Here is a 20,138-nt window from a genome sequence, read left to right on the forward strand (position 1 = left end):
TCCTTACAACTGCAACATTTAACATTCCTCATATCTCGACCTTTCGCTTCCCATTTGCTGCATAGGCAATATTTTGAGAACCTGTGGAAGCCTTCTGTTGTTCCATAACTGCCTGTGTAAAGCAGCGCTGTTCCCCTCACAAAAGCTCACTCAAACAAGTATCCAAAGATGGTGTAGGAGATTGGCTCATTAAGTTAGAGTGAACAATTTCAAAATCTGGATGCAATTTCATCAGAAACTGATCTCTCTTGCCTATTTCATTGACCTTTTGAATAGCAAACAATGACTCCATAGGAACTTTGGCATACACAATATCAGAGTATTCAGTCCACAAATTAATAAAACCATAGTAGTATTCTTGAATAGACAAGCTCTCTTGATTGTAGTTTGCAATATCAAATTCCAATTAAAACCTTCTAGCATCATTCTCTTGGTTATAAACCCGTTTCAAATAATCCCACATACCTTTGGCTGTTTTATAGGGGCAGTGATTCAAAATTATGTGGGATTCTGTAGTTCCCAAAATTCAACTCCTAATGCGTGCATCCTTCATCTCCCACTCTGCTACTTTAGCACTGCCAGTAAGTCTAGAATCAGACCCATCAAGGTGTCCCTGTAGTTCTTTGCCTTCGAAAAATGTTTGGAATTGAAATTCCCAAGTAAAATAATTCTTTCCTGAAAAATAGATGCAAGAAGACTTAGATTTTTCAAAAGACATGTTGAACAAAGAAAGATTATGCAACAAAATTATGCCACTCTGAAGCTCGAAGAAATTACAGAACCAATTCTATAATGTCGAGTACCAAGAAGACAAGAGAATCACGAAAAAAATGGCTAGGCTCTAATACCATGTCATTATATAGAAAAGAGATTAATTACAACAATTAAGACTCCTTAATCTAAACATGCAATAAATATAATATAGCCTAACTATGGAAAATACATTTTAAAATCAAATCTCTATTTACAGCAATATATACTGGAGATAGGCTAGCTGGCTTTGACACAGACTTCTTTCCAAATATTTAAAGTATCATTGGGCAAATCTAGATTAACTAGTTAGCTTGATTGGCTTGGCTTAGTTTTGAGCAGATTAGCAGGCATTTTTGACTTGATGGGCTCAGGAAGATCTTAATTTCTTGACCCAATACATGACAACTTCAAATGATGGAATTCCTCTAATTATCTAATATTGTATCCAAACAAGCATATTCTCTAGCCGTAGTTCTCGAATCTAAAGGTGTTATCGTTCTGTGGAAATCTCTACTATTTTATTAGGAGAGGCTTCTGTTGTGGTTGAAATATGGCCTGAGGTGATCACGCCGGAGGAAGCCGAGAAGACGCCGGCCGAGATGGAAAAAAGGGGAGAAAGGGAGCCATGTCCTGCGCTCCAGGGTACCTACACAAAGTCTTGGCTGGAGATTCCGGCAAAGGCCCTCCGATGACTAAGTTAGCAGAGTATTTTGAAAAAAAAAAGTTCCCGAGTGTTTTTGATATGGTTTATTTATAGTCCTCACAAGGGTACCTAGGTGGTTAAGGTATGGTCTATCCTCATCGTAAGAGGAGATGGTCTTGGTCAGGTGGTGTGTAGCCAAGGCTAGGGCTCACTTGGGGCACACGGTTTGGGCGGTCCTTGTGCATGGTATGGTGTTGGCCGGTGTGGCAAAGTATGGCTCTTGGCAAGTGTGGCAGGATATGGCTCTTGGCAGCAAGCCATGGTCCTTGGTTGACATGTCATGGCGTGGTCAGCAAGTCAGGATGTTCGGTCATATGTGCGAGCGTGGGCGCACGCGCGGGTCGTCGGGCAGGCTTGGAGGCCGCGACATGTGTTTGGTGAGGTCGGCTCGGCTTTTGGCGGGGGCTGAGGTCGGCTGGGCCTCTGGCCGAGGTCGGCTCGGCCTTCGGCGGGGTCCGAAATCGGGCTGGCTCTTAGTGGGACTGAAGCCTGCTCGACTCTGAGGTTTGCTCGGCAGGAATTGGATGGTTCCACGCTAGAGCAGGACGATCCATTTTGCCTCTCATTAGCTTTCAATCATTTTCCTTTCCATACTTATAAGATTCTGGATGAGATTTACTTTCTAAACTAACAAGTTGATACAAGCTGCTCCTATCTGCATGTTGCAATTTTCACAATCATTCAAGTACGGCTACTCTCCCGCCGCCCCCCCAATTCTCTCTTCCTATCTCTCTATGTTTGTGTCGCTTTTGTCATATTGGTTCTCTTTCCCTCTGCTATCTTTCTTGGTCTTTCTCTCTCTCTCTCTCTCTCCAGCGCCATAAGTGAGACCACTTACACTAGCCCATCCCTATGTCTCTTCCTTTACAAAACCTCCCTCAAGACATCACCTAAACCCCAAGCCCTAACCTGTCTTTCTTTTTATTAGACCAGGAGAGGTTAATCCCCACTTGCTATCTATTCCCACCCTACACCATCTAGACTAGAGCCTAGGTCCAAGCAAACTAAGTCCGAGCTCGCGGAATCATGGCTTTGCCAATACAAGGTTGATGCGAGAGCCAATGCCGCTTCGAATCGAACCCAATTACCATTCGAGCGATCGTTTAGCAGTCTAAGCGCCTAACAAAAAATTTCCCGGTTCTGAAAGTTAACAAATAAAGGCTAATCTGCTTAACTTGGTGCTGGCCTTTGACTTTATTGCAAGGTTGGGCCTAAAGTTTCAAATATCAAGTCAAATCGAGGGTTGGTTGGGTTCAAAAAAGAACTGTGCGCCTTGGACTGGGATGTGGCTCAATTAAAAAGAACCCAATTATCCAAGCCTAGAAATATAGAGTTCTAATTTGGCATTCATATCCAACCACAAAAGGATCTAGAGAATATAGGAAGATGAGCAACTCTTTAACATTTGGAGCCAGGTTCTAGATGAGCATATGAATTTGTATGCTCTTAAGAAATTGAGAAGCAATTATACACCTACATACATATTCTTTGAACTCAAATTCATGGAAAGAACCCTACTTTATAAGGCAGAGGTCGTTGACATCAATCACTGCATCATCGTCCCTTAAGTTAGTTAAGAAAATCTTGGGCTCTCATTTCGCTCTTATAGCATCTAGAATTGTGCTCGTATCCTAAAAGCCTCCACCTTCTGGTTTTTTTAATATGAACTTTGATGGTAGCATTGAGCAGGGTGGATGCAGTAGTGGTGCTGGGTTTGTCATCAGAGATCAGGAGGCCAGATTAGTGACGGCCAGGGTTCGGCGGATTTTCGATTAGTCCATCGTCGGTGCCGAGATCAGAGCCGCTTGGGTGGGAGTCTCCTATGCTAGGCAGGTGCTTGGTGCGGACAGTATTATCCTTGAGAGAGATTTAGCCACGGTGATCGAGTAGATCCAGGATCTAGATTGTGCTGCCAGTGGGATGCGGCTGCTTCACGACATCTGTAGTTTTTGGGTGAGTACGCCTCCCATCAGGCTATTTATGTTTACAGAGAAGTAAATAGTATTGCGGATTGGGTGGCATTCTATATGGCTCATCACTCCGGCTATTTTATCTGGAAGAACCACGTCTCTAGTCCATATTCCTTACAATTTTTTCTCCTTTCTGACTTTATAGGCTATACCATACTCGTTGTACGTAAGTCGCCGATGTACCAATATATATATATATATATATATATATATATATATATATATATATATATATATATATATATATATATATATATATATATATATATATATATATATATATATATATATATATATATATATATATATATATATATATTCATCAATTAATATGGGGAATCGTTCTTTTGCGCGAAGTATACAACCCCGGTCCCCCTCTCTCGCATATTTTGTGTGCTTAAAAAGCAAAATAGTTGAGTTGAACTGGAAAAAAAATAGACAACGGGCTTCCCATGATGAACCACTCATTCTCACCTTCCGCCACCCAGACCCAGCCACGGCCTCCGCTATCCATAAACCACGCCCACCTCGCCGCCCTCCTCCAACTCTGCCAAACCCCCCGCGAGCTGAACCAAATCCACGCCGCCTCCATCAAAACCGGCCTCTTCCCCCACTCTCCCGCCTTCTCCTCCCGCCTCCTCGCCCTCCACTCCCGCCCCGTCCTCGCCACCCTCGACGAAGCCCGCTCCGTCCTCGCCCGAATCCCCCACCCCACCGCCTTCTCCTGGAACGCCCTCATCAAGCGCTGCGTCGAAGAACACCACTCCCACACCACCCTTGCCCTCTTCTCCGACATGCTTCGCCGGTCCTCCGCCGCCCCCGACAACTTCACCCTCCCCTGCGTGATCAAAGGGTGCGCTCGGTTGAATGCCGTCCAAGAAGGGAAGCAGATCCATGGGTTGATTCTGAAGCTGGGTTTCGGCCCGGATGGCTTCGTTCAAAGTAGTTTGGTCAGCTTCTACTGTAAATGTGGCGACTTGGTCTCTGCCAGGGAGGTGTTCGATAGAATTTCGTGTAGAGATTTGGTTACTTGGAATTCGATGGTTGACGGGTACGCGAGGAATGGCCAGATTGAGGTGGCGAGGGGGTTGTTTGATGAAATGCCGGAAAGGGATTTGTTCTCATGGGCATCATTGATCAATGGGTACTCGAAATGCGGGGAAACTACAATTGCTCGAGAGATTTTTGAACAGATGCCCGAGAAGAATGTGGTCTCTTGCAATGCGATGATTGATGGGTACATGAAAAATGGGGACTTTGAATCTGCTAGAGAGTTGTTTGATCGGATGCCCATGAAGAATGTCATCACTTGGAACACGATGATCACAGGGTTTGATAAGAATGGGCGTTTTAAAGAAGCTCTTTCTGTTTATGAGAGGATGCTTGCAGCAGGACTTGTTCCGAATATGGTGACATTGGTTAGCGTCCTTTCAGCTGTCTCTGGGTTAGCTCTGCTCGAAAGGGGCCAGTCAGTTCATAGTTACATTAGGCAGAATGGATTTAGGGTAGATGGTGTTCTTGGAACTTGTCTTATAGATATGTATTCGAAGTGTGGCAGCATTGAGAGTGCTCTCTCCGTTTTCGAGGAGATTCACAGAAGGAAGTTGGGGCATTGGACTGCGATGATCATGGGCTTAGGAATGCATGGTATGGCTAATGATGCTATACAGTTATTCATGGAGATGCAGAGAGTTGGAATAAGACCCCATTCTATAGCATTTGTTGGAGTGCTGAGTGCCTGTAGTCATGCGGGAATGGTGGATGAAGGGCGTCAGTATTTTGATCTCATGAGCAAGGAATATGGTATAAAGCCAACAGTCGAACACCATGGTTCTCTGGTGGACCTCCTCTGTCGAGTTGGGCGTCTAAAAGAGGCGAGAGATGTGATAGATCAGATGCCCATGAGACCAAACGAGATAATTTGGATGAGTTTACTTAGCGGATGCAGGAAATATGGAAAAGTTGAGCTTGGTGAATTTGCTGCTAAGCGTGCGATTGAACTGGCACCTGAGGCTTCTGGGTGCTATGTCCTTCTCTCCAACATATATGCTTCTGCTGGCCTCTGGGACAGTGTCTCGAAGATGAGGGGTCTGATGAAGGAAAGAGGAGTTAGAAAGGATCCAGGTTCTAGCATGGTAGAACATGGAGGTGTGGTTCATGAGTTTGCTGTGGGGGATACTTCTCACCCCCAGACTGAAGCAATCTATAATAAACTGAATGAGATGGGTAAAAGATTGAAATGTGCAGGATACATTCCTGACACCTCACAAGTTCTGTTGTGTATAGAAGAGAGAGATAAAGAAGCAGAGTTGGCTCTCCATAGTGAGAGATTGGCAATTGCTTTTGGTCTTATAAATGCGGAACAAGGGTCGCCGATCCGAGTTGTAAAAAACTTGCGAGTTTGTAATGATTGCCATAATGTGACAAAGCTACTTTCGGGTTTTTATGAACGTGAAATAATTGTTAGGGACAATAGCCGCTTCCACCATTTCAAAAAGGGAACATGCTCATGCATGGATTACTCTTGATTTTTCTACTGCTATGACTGTATTTAATCCTACATAAGGTGCAAGTGACATTGGGCTATCTTTAATAAAAGTTGGAGAATTTTTTGCAACGAATGTTGTAGCACCGACATCTGCTATCATATAAAGATCACTTGCTTTGATAATATAAATCAGGTAAGTGATAGAAGAATGGCAAGATTCGCTGACCTTAAAAGTAAGAAAGCGGATGAGTCAAAGGACCACAAAATAATGTGGATGTACATTTTTTGCAGTTTGGGGGCAAAAAACAGATTAAATACATAGGAGAATTTGATGAATCAGGGATGGTCTTTTACTAATGGTTGTGTGCTGTATAGTAACACTTCAGAAACATCTGCTTTATTTTCTTCTATACTGTCCCTTCTCCAAGAGAATTTGGTGCTGCATTAGATCCTCTGCGTTTCTGCGGTCAACCTGCTAGCCTCGCTTTTCTTTGGACTAAATGAAAAAATCATGGAGTTAAAAGGTTTCTTCAACCAGCTAGGCATCACTTAGTTCAACTGTCACTTGAGCATTTGGAAGAAGCATAATGCTCATATTTTCCTAAAGAAACACTCTTCCTGCCTATGTTTTAAGATTGGCTATGAGGCTTCTCAAGGATTTATCTGCGCGCTCTGCAATGAGAAGCAGATGAACAAGCTAACTATCAAGGTTCATGCAGAACCAAAGCCAGATTCACTACAGAGTAGCAAAGAGAATACTCAATACATTCACGGCATGAAAGAGTTCGGCATATGCTACAAACCCAACTGACAGTGATTTGGCTGGATCAATGAACGACATAAAAAGCACTTCAGGCTCTATGCTTACGCTAGGATCTGAAATTTTCTCATGGGCATCGAAGAAACATGACACAGTGGCATAGTCATCAGCTGAAGCAGAATATGTTGCAACAGTAAGCTCGACTTTTCAAGCAATGTGGCTTAGAAGAATACTTGCAGACATCGGAGAGCTATAGAAAGAGCTTACTGAGATATTCGGCAGCAACAATCAGCAATCACAATGGCAAAAACTCATGTGTTTCACAACAGGATGGAGCATATTGCAATCAAATATCACTTCTTGCAAGGATCAACTACAAACAGGGAGATTGTGCTAAAATACTGCAAGACAAAGGAGCAGGTTGCGGACATCTTTACAAAAGCATCGAGACAGCTAAAATTCAAGATTTTATGGGACATGCTTGGAGTATCGAAAAAGTAAATTAAGGAGGGTTAAAATATTAATATACTTTTTGCAGGATAAAATAAACAAAAAAAGTAAAAAAAAATCAAAAATATATCTGGATCTTACTCAAATGATCTTGATATTTATAGTAGTCTCTAAAAACTTGATAAAAAATTATTATATCTAGAAAGCATCAAAACGTGGTGCTATGTTTGGAGTCCTGTACGTAAACTCGCATGGAGCTTCAGTTACAAGTGTGTGACCAATTTACTTGTTTGGATGCTTGCAACTTAAATTACAAAGTTAAGTTGGATGGCTGCAACTTAAATTGTAGAGTAAGTTGAGTTTTGCTTGTCCTGCAATTTAGGGTTGTCTTGCAGTAGGTTGACTTGTGGTTAAAATGGTCATAAGACAAGTTACAGCAGCTCGACTATATATTTTAATTATTTTTTTTTCCTATTCCATTTCAATTAAAATCTTAGCACCACACTCTATGTCATCGCGTCCCTCTTGTCTAGTGCCCCATTTTGACCTTGTCCCATTAGACCTCACTGGTTGCGCCTAGCCATCTCCGTAATCTCTTCTTTTCCTTTCCCTTTCCTCTCCTGCCCCATTCTTGAGTCCTTCCCTGCCACCATCCTTAATGCCTCCTTAGGTCTCCCACCTTTAGACGCCCTACAGCTACCTCATCTATCTTGACCTTTATTGCAACAACTTCCTTTTTACCCGCTCCTCATCTTCTCCTAGGTCTCCTTTTTACCCGCTCCTCAACTTCCTCTTGGTTGCCTTCATTTGCTGTGCTGCCCTCCTCCTTCACCCCATCTCCTCATTCGTCATCACTATCCACATGTTCCACCACTACAGTGTTATGCACTATATTTGGCTCCTTGCCCCCATCTCCTTCACCTTCTCCGCCTTTCTCAAGGCCTGCACCATTGCATGCTCCTTACCAATGGGCGTCTAGGTCCATACCTATGCCCTTGACACTGATAATTTTGATACCAACCTCTTCATTCAAAATACCCTTTATCTCTATGTACATCAAGTGCTTCGACGTGATGTCCACTTGCAAGGTGTTTGAAGGAATGTCTGTTAGCAATACCATATCTTGGGCTTTGTTGATCCTTGCCTATATCAAGACATAGGACATAGACTCCATTGAGGGGCTTTTCAAGAGGGCCCTAGTGAAGGACATAGTGCCATGGACTACCATGGTCATAAGGTGAGGTAAGGCCACACCCTCTCTCCTCTCCATCTTTTTCGTTTCATCTTTATTTTGCCCAAACTCTTCTCTAAATACAAGAAGTGAACTTTCTTCTAAGTCAACTAATGCAATTTAAGTTGTAAAGCTACTTGAGCTGCAGTGCAACTTTAATTATAAAGCTCCAACGAAGCATAGAAAAACTAGTTGACCAATATCCGCCAACTAGAATGTAGTTAAGTGCCCCAACCACCAATCAAATAAAATCTTTTTTTGTCTTCATATACCAGCTCTTTTTACCTTGAAAACTATTTTATCTTGGTCCAACTACTCTTATTAATTAAAGTAGACCTTTTTCTCTTTGTAAATATGAAAAAGGAATAGCGCATCGTAGAGCAAGGTGAAATGATGGATGAAGTTTTTCCAGCAATTACCAGACAAAGAAAGATGTACTCTCACCAACAAAAGAAAAAGGAAAGATGTGCAACATCTACTTTACTCCAGTCAATCTCTGTATTCCCAATCATGTCCTACTGGGAGGCAAAATTTCAAGATCACACATGCTATGATCACAAGTGCAAGATGGGTCATGTTTCACGGGCTCAGCCCAACTAAAACATAGAAGCAGCCCCAACAGTCACAGCCACGAGTCTTGCATTCTCTTGCTTGAACAATTCACAACCCCAAATAAAAAACTAGTATGGTTAATCCAACTGATGAAGACAAACACACAAACTTTAAAACTACACAAGGCAATTTCTTGATTCAAAATAATCATAAAATTTCATGTCATCAATTAAGATATCTTTAGTTTTATCTACATGAGTATAATGTTACAACAAGATCAAGCTCTTACGCTAAATCTTGGCCAAAATATATACAAAATATTTACCATATCTCAATTCACGAACAGGGGGCCTGAGAAGAAAACTGGCAAGAAGCTATTAGAGAAATAAGCTTATCATATTTTTAGCAACCTGAAGCCACATGTTGTTGCCTCATTGGTGTGAGTGACCTTGCAAGTGGAAGGGGCACATGTGCTCTCACTACAGTCCCATTCTCCATGTATTCCTTCAATAATTAATATATATATATTTAGGAAATTAAACATGAATATTTTCTTTCTTTTGAGATAATAACATCTTCCAGTTATTTTGTCACAAACATCTTATCCACTTGAAAGAGCCACACAAAGATGTAAGCAACAGGAATATCGAGATATTAAATTTGGATAGTGAAGAAGCATATACAGAAATCATTTTAAATGGATAATGAGATGGGAAGCAATGTACAAAAAAGTATTATGCATAAATCACGGCTTTTGATTATATAAAGATGTGTGCATACATTGGTGGCTCGTTGCAGTTCCAAGCGTAGGCTAATTTCTGACAGCATAACAACATGACCTATCTGTCATTATGATCTGGAAGGACTTCAAATGCCATTCTTCTCATAGGCAAATTAATACAGGAGTACTTGTCATCGGGGCTTTGCATAAAGAAAGTTTACTAAGTGAATCATGTACTACTACTGATCTTAAATTCACCTTTCCCCTTTTCCCAAAAGATCATGCCATTTGTACAGAAGGTAACTTTAAATATCTCCTCGGCCCTTCATTTTTTTTTTTTTGTTGCATCTTTTCCCTTTTTGGTGCACGATAGGTTTAAAGAAAATGTTCAGCGATTGTAAGAGAATGGGGAAGTGTAATACCAACAGGGAAGGAATTTGCTCACTAGTCTGGTAGGTGTAGAAAGGAGACAGATTACACTTAGATAATGGTAACTTTATTTCAGTGGCAAATCCGATGAAAGATTGTAACTGTAAAATAGCAGTGACAATCACACAACTTTTACTCCAGACTGGTGGCATATTTCTACCTTGTTGGTGGATCTTAAACCATTAGAAAAAGATATCAAAATATTCTGGAAAGAACTCAAAGAAGAGTATGGGAAAAAGAAGAAAAATCTAAGCAGACTAGTGGAGTAGCTGACGCACTATTTTTTTTTAATAAATACCAAAGAAAACGAGTTAGATGATGGATGGGGGGTGAGACAGAAATACAATGTTTAAACTGGAGTTTGGCTAGTTGGATCATACTTTAGTGTGGCATTTATCATATATTTTCTTCCTGACAACTGAATGAAGTAAATTATAGTGAAACAAGCCGTAGTTCCTCCCAGTATAGGCCCTTTTAATGCTTGGGTTAACATTGGGATGGTTTCATAGTTTCATAAGTTTGAACCTGTGGCATATTAAGTAATGACAACACCTGCCTATGAGATCTCCAAATCACTATTAAAATCATGACCATCAGCATGTCAGTTCGAGATCCAAGGGGTAGTCTCAAGGCCCTTAGCTATTGTTCTTGAGAAATGGTTGAATCAGGTCAATTCCTTGAAAGACATTTATAGGATTTCTCTCTACGACAATTTTCACTTCTGGATCTGGCTAGCTCAGTAGGTTCTGTTCTGTAGCATGTCTTTTTATTACCTAAAGCTGCCAAACTGAGAATCCTGCAACAATTCAAAGGGTCAATATCAAGTTGAGAGTTGGTAGTAAAATATTCTCGAACATCAATCATATGATGATCAATGAAACCAATTCGATATGAGGGTGGGAAAACAATGCATGATGGTGAAGGTGAAGGCTGAAAAGAAATACTGATGGTCTAAGATCAACCAAGAAAGGTAAGCACTTTTAGGAAGAGCCACGTGCCATTGGCACAGAATAAAAGAGTCATCCTAGAAAGTTTCAGTACCAAACCTTGGAGAAGAAACATAGTAATTTATTGAGAATCATCTTGCAAAAATTGTCTGCTTTCGGTTTACTAACTGGGTGAAGTACCAAATAGAAAGCTTGACAGAATAACTGAATTTTGAGTATGCTCTTTGAGTGCTAACAGGATGCAGGAGAGTTGTTGATCACATGGTACGGTTCCAAACTATAAGATCTTAGTCATAAAAAACTCTATTGTATGTTAACTCATAAAAGATTATGGTGTCCAACTTGATTGGTGAAAGAGGTTAGTATGGTAAACAATTAGAGAACACTATAGCATTTGGCTAGGATGTCTAAGCAATTTGATATTCTTATTGAAAAGGCTTGGTGAATTATGAACCAAACTATTAATCAATTAACATGTAGAAAGAATGTAATGCAAAAGCTTCCCAAAGGTTGCAGAAGGCCTTGAGTTCTAATACCGAGCAACACTAAGTACATTCTTAAAGCGAGAGGGACAGAAGAAGAGGAAAAGGAAACAAAGGGTCTTGGAAGGATACATGACTCCTCAACCATAATGGACCTACCAATAGCTTCATGTTTCCCATTCAAATTAATATATAAAAATACTCTTATAAAGCCTATCATGTTTCTACATAAAGATTTAAGGCATATAAAATCAAACCCTAGACAATTCTAAACCCTTACAATGCAAACAAACCAAATACTATATCTCTTTAAAGTAACCAAAAATTAAACCAAAATTAATGCCAAATTTGTAATCGGTCCCTTGAAAGGAGTCATATCCAGCTACTTCAAGCTGAAAGAAACAGTTTTGATGTGCCTAAAATAGATATCCAATCAACATTGAAAAGCTCAGAACTTGATCCAAAATTCAACTCAATCAATTCAAAGAGTAACCAAGTTCTTATTGAATCTTAAATTTCAAGACTAGTCCAAGTGCTTACTGAATCTTAAATTTTGGACTTAATAATGACATGTACACTCTAGCATGAGGGGGAGTGTCAAACACCTAATATAGTAATTTCTTCTGTTAGATGTACTATAGGGACATGTTTGTCATCATCTACCCTTGTTTAGTGGTCACCCTAATTTAATAACATAGAAAATTATCCAGTCAAATTTGTGACTGAACAACTCATCTCTTTTCTGTTTCCACCAGCCCTTCTAGTTCCTATGTTCCCTGTTCTTTCTCATACCTTTTTCTTATTGTCTAATAAAAGATCAGCTGGATTTCTCCTGTTGCAAGAGATGACAGCGATTTAAGAACACGACAGCAGGCTGTTCTCTCTGGAGATTGGATCTAGATCTAATAAAGTGCAATAGATCCAGATCAAGTAAGAAATTTTCTTGGCATGTACACGTGATTATCTTCATGACATCCTTGGCACATGCAATGTATGTGAGAGGTAGTGTGGGTGTTTGTGATCCTCCAATATGATTGAAGAGTTTTTTTTTTGTTTCCATAGTTCAACATAAAATTGATAAACACAAAGTTTGAGCATTGCACTTCTCTTGTTTCTCTCCCTTAAGAGTAAGAATTGAAGCATTGAACTGTAATGTATATTTATTTAACAGTGGTTCAGCTGTAACTAAGTTAAGCCTCAGGAACATGGAGACACTCAGAATCGCTAGCATTTTAAAAAGCAGCCTATGCAGCCACATATGCATATGCAGCCTCCCAAGTTCCCCGCATAGAGTCTAGGCTGCCTTGATATGCAGACAAGTTGCATAATGGGTGCCCAGGTGGCCCGCATAAGCCCAAGCCTTAGATATGTAGCACCTTCATTAGTGACTCCTTCATAAGTTTTTCTTATTTTCATTGATTTTTATTGATCTGTTTCCACATTTTTCTTTTTTTATTATTATGAATTTATCTATCTTTTAAATATTTATAGATATGAATTTCATAGATGCCTACCTAAGAATGCTTAAGCACCATGTGGTACCTTGTTTGCCAACATCCTACAACTGTTTTTCTGAAACTTTGCTCAGAATTTCAGCAATTTTATTAGCATAGATAACTTGAAAGGTGTTCAAATTTTTAACAGTTGTTTAAACAAATGAAGTGCATTGAGATCGCTTGCCACTTTTTATTCAACACCAAGATCCAACTACACCACTCACACTAAGTCAGCTAGGAAGCTTGTGGAATTCTTCCAAAAGAGAGATTTTTATAGCATCCACTAAGAAATGCTTAACAAATGATCCTTCATAAGTTTTGGACGGAGGGAAGGAAGTAGGAGAGTTACAAGACATGTTAACCTACATACCCTTGTATCTTAATTGGCATGCTTGTTTCCAATGTGTTTTAGAATAGACAGCCCATTTTTGTGTATATATTGCCTTCTAAGAACATCCCTGGCCTTGCTTCTCAAAACCTCATACTCTCTCTCTCCCCCCCTCTATCTGTCTCTGTGCGCGCTTCAAATGAACCGAGTCTATTAAAGTCACCAAGTCATCCATGATTTGCCAATCAACATCAAGCCACATACAGATATGTTTTCAGTTTAGGTATTTATAATGTTTTGTAATTTGTACCAAATTATTAGCAAGTTTATAGGTCATTAACATGATACTTACTGTTTCCTCCACCATTCCAACTTGATGTATGGTATTCAGGAGCATCCCTTTGTCATATGGAACAAAAGCTTCAACTGGTACCAATGAATCCTATGAAAATAATTCCGAATGAAACTCAATGACTAGAATTAAGCCCTCCATATTGAGACTAAATAGATTATACACAAATCTTAGAAAAATAAGCAATGGAAGCAACTTATACCTTAAGTTTTGTTTGAATTGCATTGCAGAATTGCTCTAGACCATCACCATTTATTGCTGATATGCAAACTACACCTTGTTTTTCAGCTTGAGTTTTTACTCTTTGTGGATCATCAGTCTTGTCAACCTGCAGCAAGCATCACACAGTTATAACTACGCAACTGGATTCATGTAGCCAGCATTTCTTATTAGTGCATCTGCCAGCATTTAAGGTGATATCTCGCAATAAAATTAGATAGAGAAAATACCAGAAATTTGCCTTACTACAAAAGGAACCATCAAGAGTGTGACAGTTGATAGTGGAAAAAATTATCATCCCATATATGTTCCTTTTAAGAAAATAAGGTATTAACTCATACTACTTACCAAAATATTCTGAATATAGAATAAGCAAATAGTTTATTGCTATACATAAACTAATAATATTCACAAATATGAGAAAGAAGAAATTTAATATAGTCCTACCTTATTCCACACAACCAACTTTGGAATTGACGCCACATCTAATTCTTGTAGAACCTTATCGACAGCATCCATCTGTTGCTGAGCTAATGGATGGCTGAACTTGGTAGAATCAAAAAGAAAAAATTCACCATGCTTAGTAACTGGATGTGAATGCAATATAAAGCGCGGTTATTCATTCATGTGACAAGATGTTACCTGATATCCACAACATGAACTAGAAGCGATGACTCAGATATTTCCTCTAATGTTGCTCTGAATGCGGCAACCTGTACCAGAATATTATTAGTAGCGAAACAATTGGACTTTTAATCTTCATGCTCTCTAAGAAACATTCAGTTATTAACCAAGAATAATGCAACTTTCTCATCCACGTATCAGCAGAACTTCATGGCATTCATAAGTTCAGGGCTGGCCCGAGCCCTAGGCGACCGAGGTCGCCTAGGGCCTCGGGCCAATGGAAGGCCTCCGGGAGGCTGACCAAAAGGAAGCAAAGGCCCCATAGAAAACGGGAACAGGAGCTGGCTTCGCGTCTTCCCCCTTGATGGAAGGGAGGTGGAGAGTTTCCTGGCCTGCAGAGGGTTTGGGAAGTTGGGGACAGTAGTTTTGTTTTGGGTGGAGAGAGAGAGAGGAGGGATTTGGTCGGCTTGATCCACGTCTGAAGCCACTCTTATCTTTCATCCCTTCTCTTTTTTGGTTTTGGTCTTGGTTTTCCTTCCCTCACATTACTCCTGATCCAGCTGGGCCATCAGGAAGAAAGATAGGGGGATTGGAGATGGACTTCTTGGAGGGTAGAGAAAGAAAAGGAGGGAGGGGAGGTTGAATGGCTGCTGTGCGGTGATGTTGCAGTGGCTGCTTCGGTACTCACTTGAAGGGGAGATGGTGGGATGGGACTTTTATTAATTAGATAGAGTGAATTTTCCATAATGCCCCTACTTTCTCTCATGGAGAGGCTCCTTTCTGGACAAATTCTTTCCTTTACCTTGACCATGAAGTGCCATGGGATAACCTTTTCCTACTCTGCTCTTGCTTGACATGGTAAACAGTATTGCGAAGCATTATCTCAGTTATTTAATCAGTTTTATGAGCCCTTCCTTAAGCATATTTACTTTTCCGTGCTTTCATTCAAAAATTATATTAAACTGAAAAAACTTTTTATCTTGCATACATGCATTTTTGTTGAAATAATGTACTTGATGGCTATCTATTTTCATATCTTTTTTCTAAGTATTTTATACTTATTAAAAAAAATTATTTTTTAAAAAAAAGGCCTCATTCACTGAATCCGCCTTAGGCCTCCAAATGTATTGGGCCGCCCCTGCATAAGTTCCAGAACATTAACTAAATGTAAGTTTAAAGTTATCTAAAATACATCAAAGCACTAAGAAACAAACTGTGTGGATTATATTAGATGAAGCATAAGTGAAGCACTGCTACCAGGAAACATGATTTCCTTAACTATGGAACTTCCTCCTCTGCTTTCTGTAAAATGGGGAAACATTAATAAAATTGTATGGATTATACACATCTAGACAATGGAAAAACCATCTTTGTTTTGGGACGCACTGGCTATTGCTCATCAAAATCTGGGAGGAACGGACAAAAATTTGACAATATTTTGGAATTTAAGGTATTTCAATTTGCTTTCCTTTCTGGGCCCTCTACTCCCAGATGCAGCAAAACAGCTAGTGCATCTCCCCTGGCCTAATCTCCTTCATACAGGAATTCTAGCAAACAGACTGGTGTTGGAAGGAGGAAATATCTGCTGACTAACTGCTTGAGGGAGACAGAAAACATCACAGTTGCTTGAAGCCATGGAGTCAAAATGACTAATGTGACGAGCAAATTGATGGTCAATACCATTCATTGTAAACTATGACATCTAAAATGTCTAAAAATACAGTTTCAATCAAGGTACGCTGAACCGGTACTGGTAGGCGTACCGGTCGCCTATTGGTCCGGTTCGAGATGGTTCATACCGAAACCGGTCTGGTACGAGCTAGTTTTTTTCTTTTTTCCTCTTCGGTTCTCGTCCGTGCATCCGCGCGCAGACGCGGGTAAAAAAAAAGGGCCACAGGGCGGGTAAAAAAAAGGGCAAAAGGCCATTCTATGGCATTTATGACCCGCGTGTTGCCCCGCGCGGATAAACTGGCCCACGCCTGCACAGGCACGCTGCCCTGTGCAAGCTGGAAAAATGCTCGCAGGGCGATTCCCAGCGCGGGGAATCGCGTCTGCGTGCCGTGGAAATGCGCCGCGTGCGGAAACGCACGGGGCAGAACCGCGCCCACGCGGGGTGCTATGCCTCGAGGGAGCTCGTGGCCCTTTCGGGCCACGCACTCTGCACCACAGTGCGCACGCTGTGGTTAAAAAAAAAAAAAAATCGATATCGGTGCGAACCGGCCTTTAAAGGCCAAATCGACCCAAACCATATGGTTCGGATAGTACCAACCGAACTGGTCAAAAAACGGAATGGTTCAAGCAATCTAGTCGATTCGGCTCCTCTCTTCCTCCTCTGAGCCTTTAAAGCCTCTTGAGCCCCCCATGCCCACCCTTCTGAGTCCTCTCTATTCCCCCTCCCCTCCCTTGATGCTCTCCAAGGTCCTCCCTTTCCCTCTCCCTCTCCCTCTCTCTCTTAAACAAAACCTTGCCATCGATCTTTGCCCGCGTTCACGCAGACCCATCCCCTGTCCCTACGGTCGCCCTCTACTATGACCTCTCACCCTATCCCCACGTCACCACCTCTCTCCACGTCTACGCCACCCTCGGCCTCCTCAGCACTACTTGGAGGGTCAACCAGCATCGGCACTTATGTAAGCCCCGATACTAGTTCGGCGAACCTTAGGTTGATCCCTGTAAGTCTGAGAGTCCCCTTATCAATAGCAGAACACTAACACTAGGACAAGACCTCCAACCAACCATAGAAGAAACCATTCAATACCTTGAGGGGTAAAGAGGAAGCTTCAATATTTCATCAGTCAAGTCAAATTTGGATCAAAACACAATTCATTGACATGCCTAGGAAAAGGATTAGAATCCCATGCCACATGGGCCATGCGTATGATGTAATTAATCAATGATTGGATGCGTTAATCTATGGTAGCAACGCAGTCATCATGACATATATGTTTGCAAAAGAATGACCTATACAATCATTGTGTTGGATCAATTATAACAACACATGCTATTGTCTAAAGGGTCTATCAAGTCTAAAAATCCCCAACATGACATGCATATAGAAGTGCTAAAATGATGAACACTTAAAAATATAATAAGGGAACGAGAGCCTATTCGAGTGCAAAACTAGGGTTCAGTACACTTGTTTAGCCAAGTGGAAACATATGAGACGGGTTATGTAATTACCCAGTATCTTAGCATCCTATTCAAGGTCAAAAAACTTGGTCTCTATTTCCATTTCAGCTAGGTTTGTGGAGTTTTTGTTTTGGCAACTTCAGCGATTTTGAAAGTTCCACTCCAAGTTTTTGAGTTTTGGTTAAAAAAAATAAGCCAAGAAATTTTACCACAAGATTACAAAGTGTTCTTGTATTATATAGGTTCTTTGTGTAGTTTTGACAATTTTACGCCCTAGTTAATATCAGGTATAAGTGAAATTATTAAATATGCTCGTATTTTATAATGTGAATATATATTATTTACTCTTTGAACTTGAATTGTTCAAAAATCAACTACATTTAGAAATTATGAAGCATTTTGGTGGCTCATGCATTCAAATATTTTCTTCAACTTTTCATAGAATTTATGAATATATTAAGCCTTTTAGCATGATTAAGCATCTCTAATATACTTGACATCAAGTGACTATGTTAGTCCTATGAAATGTCATGTTTCTAGTTGTTCTTTGTCCTTATAAAGTACTGTAATAACTAACAAGGGCCTTTCTGGAGGTCTTAGCTCATTGAGTATCATGTTTAATGCACATCTCTATTTTCAGTTCAAAAGAAAGATAGAAAAATCACCTAAATTTCACATCTTAATAGTCCATCAACTTAAATAAGTTAAAAATTATCATAATAATTGTTGAGAATAAAAGAAATCTAAAACTCAACTGGCTAAAAGCACCGAAATTAAACTAGAACAAAACAAGTTTGTTTCAGCTGAAACCGACTGAAATGTGAAATTAGGGGGCAGTTTTGGTTCCATGTCAACCAACTGGATCGGTTTCAAAATGAAACTTCAAAAGCTTGGTCTTATTTATGATTTATTGATAATTTGAACATACTTTACAGCATTAATCAATGTGTCCACATAGAATCCCTTGGAAATAAATTATTCCTACAGGATTAGTTTAGGAATACAAATCCAAGGGATTAGAGAGGGTGTCCTAGTGCACAAGCCTCCCACCATTATCTTGGGAGGATTAGATATATGCAACCAAGGTATGTTGAAACAACACGTACTAGTTTCAGCACAAAAAAAAAAACATGTACCGAAACGGTACCGACACCGATCGGTCCGGTTCGGCTATACAAAACGGTTCTGGCCCCTAAGGGGTTGGAACCAGCCGGTACAAGGCCGAACCGGACGGAACCGGACCGGTTCCGTCCGGTTCGGCCAGGACTTGGCACCGAGTCCGGTTTGATCTGGGGCTAGGCTGTGGCTAATGTCACAGCTTATTGGTTGCAGGGTCTGCTGAACCGACCTGTACCGGTCGGTTCAGCCCAAACCGGACCGGTACCGACTGGCACCGGTCCGGTTCCGAGGTATAAAACGGTTCCGACCCATATTGGGTCGGAACCGTTCGGTTTGATGGTTAAACCGGTGTGAACCGAGCCGGTTCGCACCGGTATATACTCGAACCGATGCGAACCGTTCGCACCGGTATGAGATTGAACCGGTGCGAACCGAGCCGGTTCGCACCGGTTCGGGTATTTTTGGTGGGCCAGAGGCACTTTCAAAGTGCCACAGTGTGGCACTTTCAAAGTGCCGCTTTGTGCGGCACTTCAATCGAAAGTGCCGCTTTGTGCGGCACTTCAATCGAAAGTGCCGGTGCGGCACTTCGTGCGGCACTTCGAAAGTGCCGTGCTGTGGCTCACAGTGGCACTTTTCAAAGTGCCACAGTGCCTCAAACCCTCAAAGGTTGGCTATAAAAGCCGACCGAATGCTGAAGCGAAATCCATCAGCTTAGGTGAAGTATTTTGCAGAGAGAAAGGAGGAGGAAAAGAAGAGAAAGGCAAAGACAGGCATGAAAAAAAATTAGAAAGGTCGGAGAGCGTCGTTTTTCTTGAAGAAAAATCCAGTAAAAACTAAATAAGGTAAAATTTTCAAAAAAATTAAGTCAAAAATTGCCAAAAAATAGGAAATGATTCAATGATTCCATTTCGTCTTGAATTTTTTATATGTTGTCGATATATGGACGATGTTAATGGTGACATTAACTTTTGTTTTTACAGAATTTATATAATTTAAAATTTAATTAAAAAATTTAAACATTAATTTTTAATTGCAAAAAAATAGAAATTGAAAAATTTAATGTGGTTGTAGGAATGGAGCCGTCAAGGAGAGGGCAACCCCAAGAGCGTAATATTGGCTGGGAGCATGGGAAGATGCTCAGTGAACGGCACCAGTTTCAGTGCAATTATTGCCACAAGTGCTTCAAAGGAGGAGTAACCAGATTAAAGCAGCACTTAGCCGGTAATTCTCGTGAGATATCTGCATGCTCGGAATGCCCACCGAGCATCCGTTAGCTGATGAGGAAAAACCTCGCTGAGATCAAAGCAGCCAAGGAGAGAGCTGCCAAGCAGAAAGCGGAGGTGGAACGCCAAGCTGCAGAAGCACCTTCCTATCACTTGATGGAG

The 20,138-nt window shown here is 40.8% G+C and overlaps 1 pseudogene across 1 annotated transcript in view; it reads right to left on the reverse strand.

The window, feature by feature from the left end:
* Positions 1–317: 317 nt before the first annotated feature.
* LOC120108439 (uncharacterized) overlaps positions 318–20,138 on the reverse strand; it is a 43,910-nt pseudogene continuing 24,089 nt past the window's right edge. The window contains exons 8-12 of the transcript XR_016398364.1: positions 14,524–14,594; positions 14,329–14,422; positions 13,865–13,990; positions 13,663–13,752; positions 318–675 (exon numbers count right to left, since the gene is read on the reverse strand). The product of XR_016398364.1 is annotated as an uncharacterized LOC120108439 (transcript). The remainder of the gene's footprint in view (positions 676–13,662; positions 13,753–13,864; positions 13,991–14,328; positions 14,423–14,523; positions 14,595–20,138) is intronic.

Source organism: Phoenix dactylifera, chromosome 14 (genome assembly GCF_051530095.1).
Source record: "Phoenix dactylifera cultivar Ajwa chromosome 14, Ajwa_hap1_PhDact_Kaust_v1.1, whole genome shotgun sequence".
Lineage (NCBI taxonomy): Eukaryota > Viridiplantae > Streptophyta > Magnoliopsida > Arecales > Arecaceae > Phoenix > Phoenix dactylifera.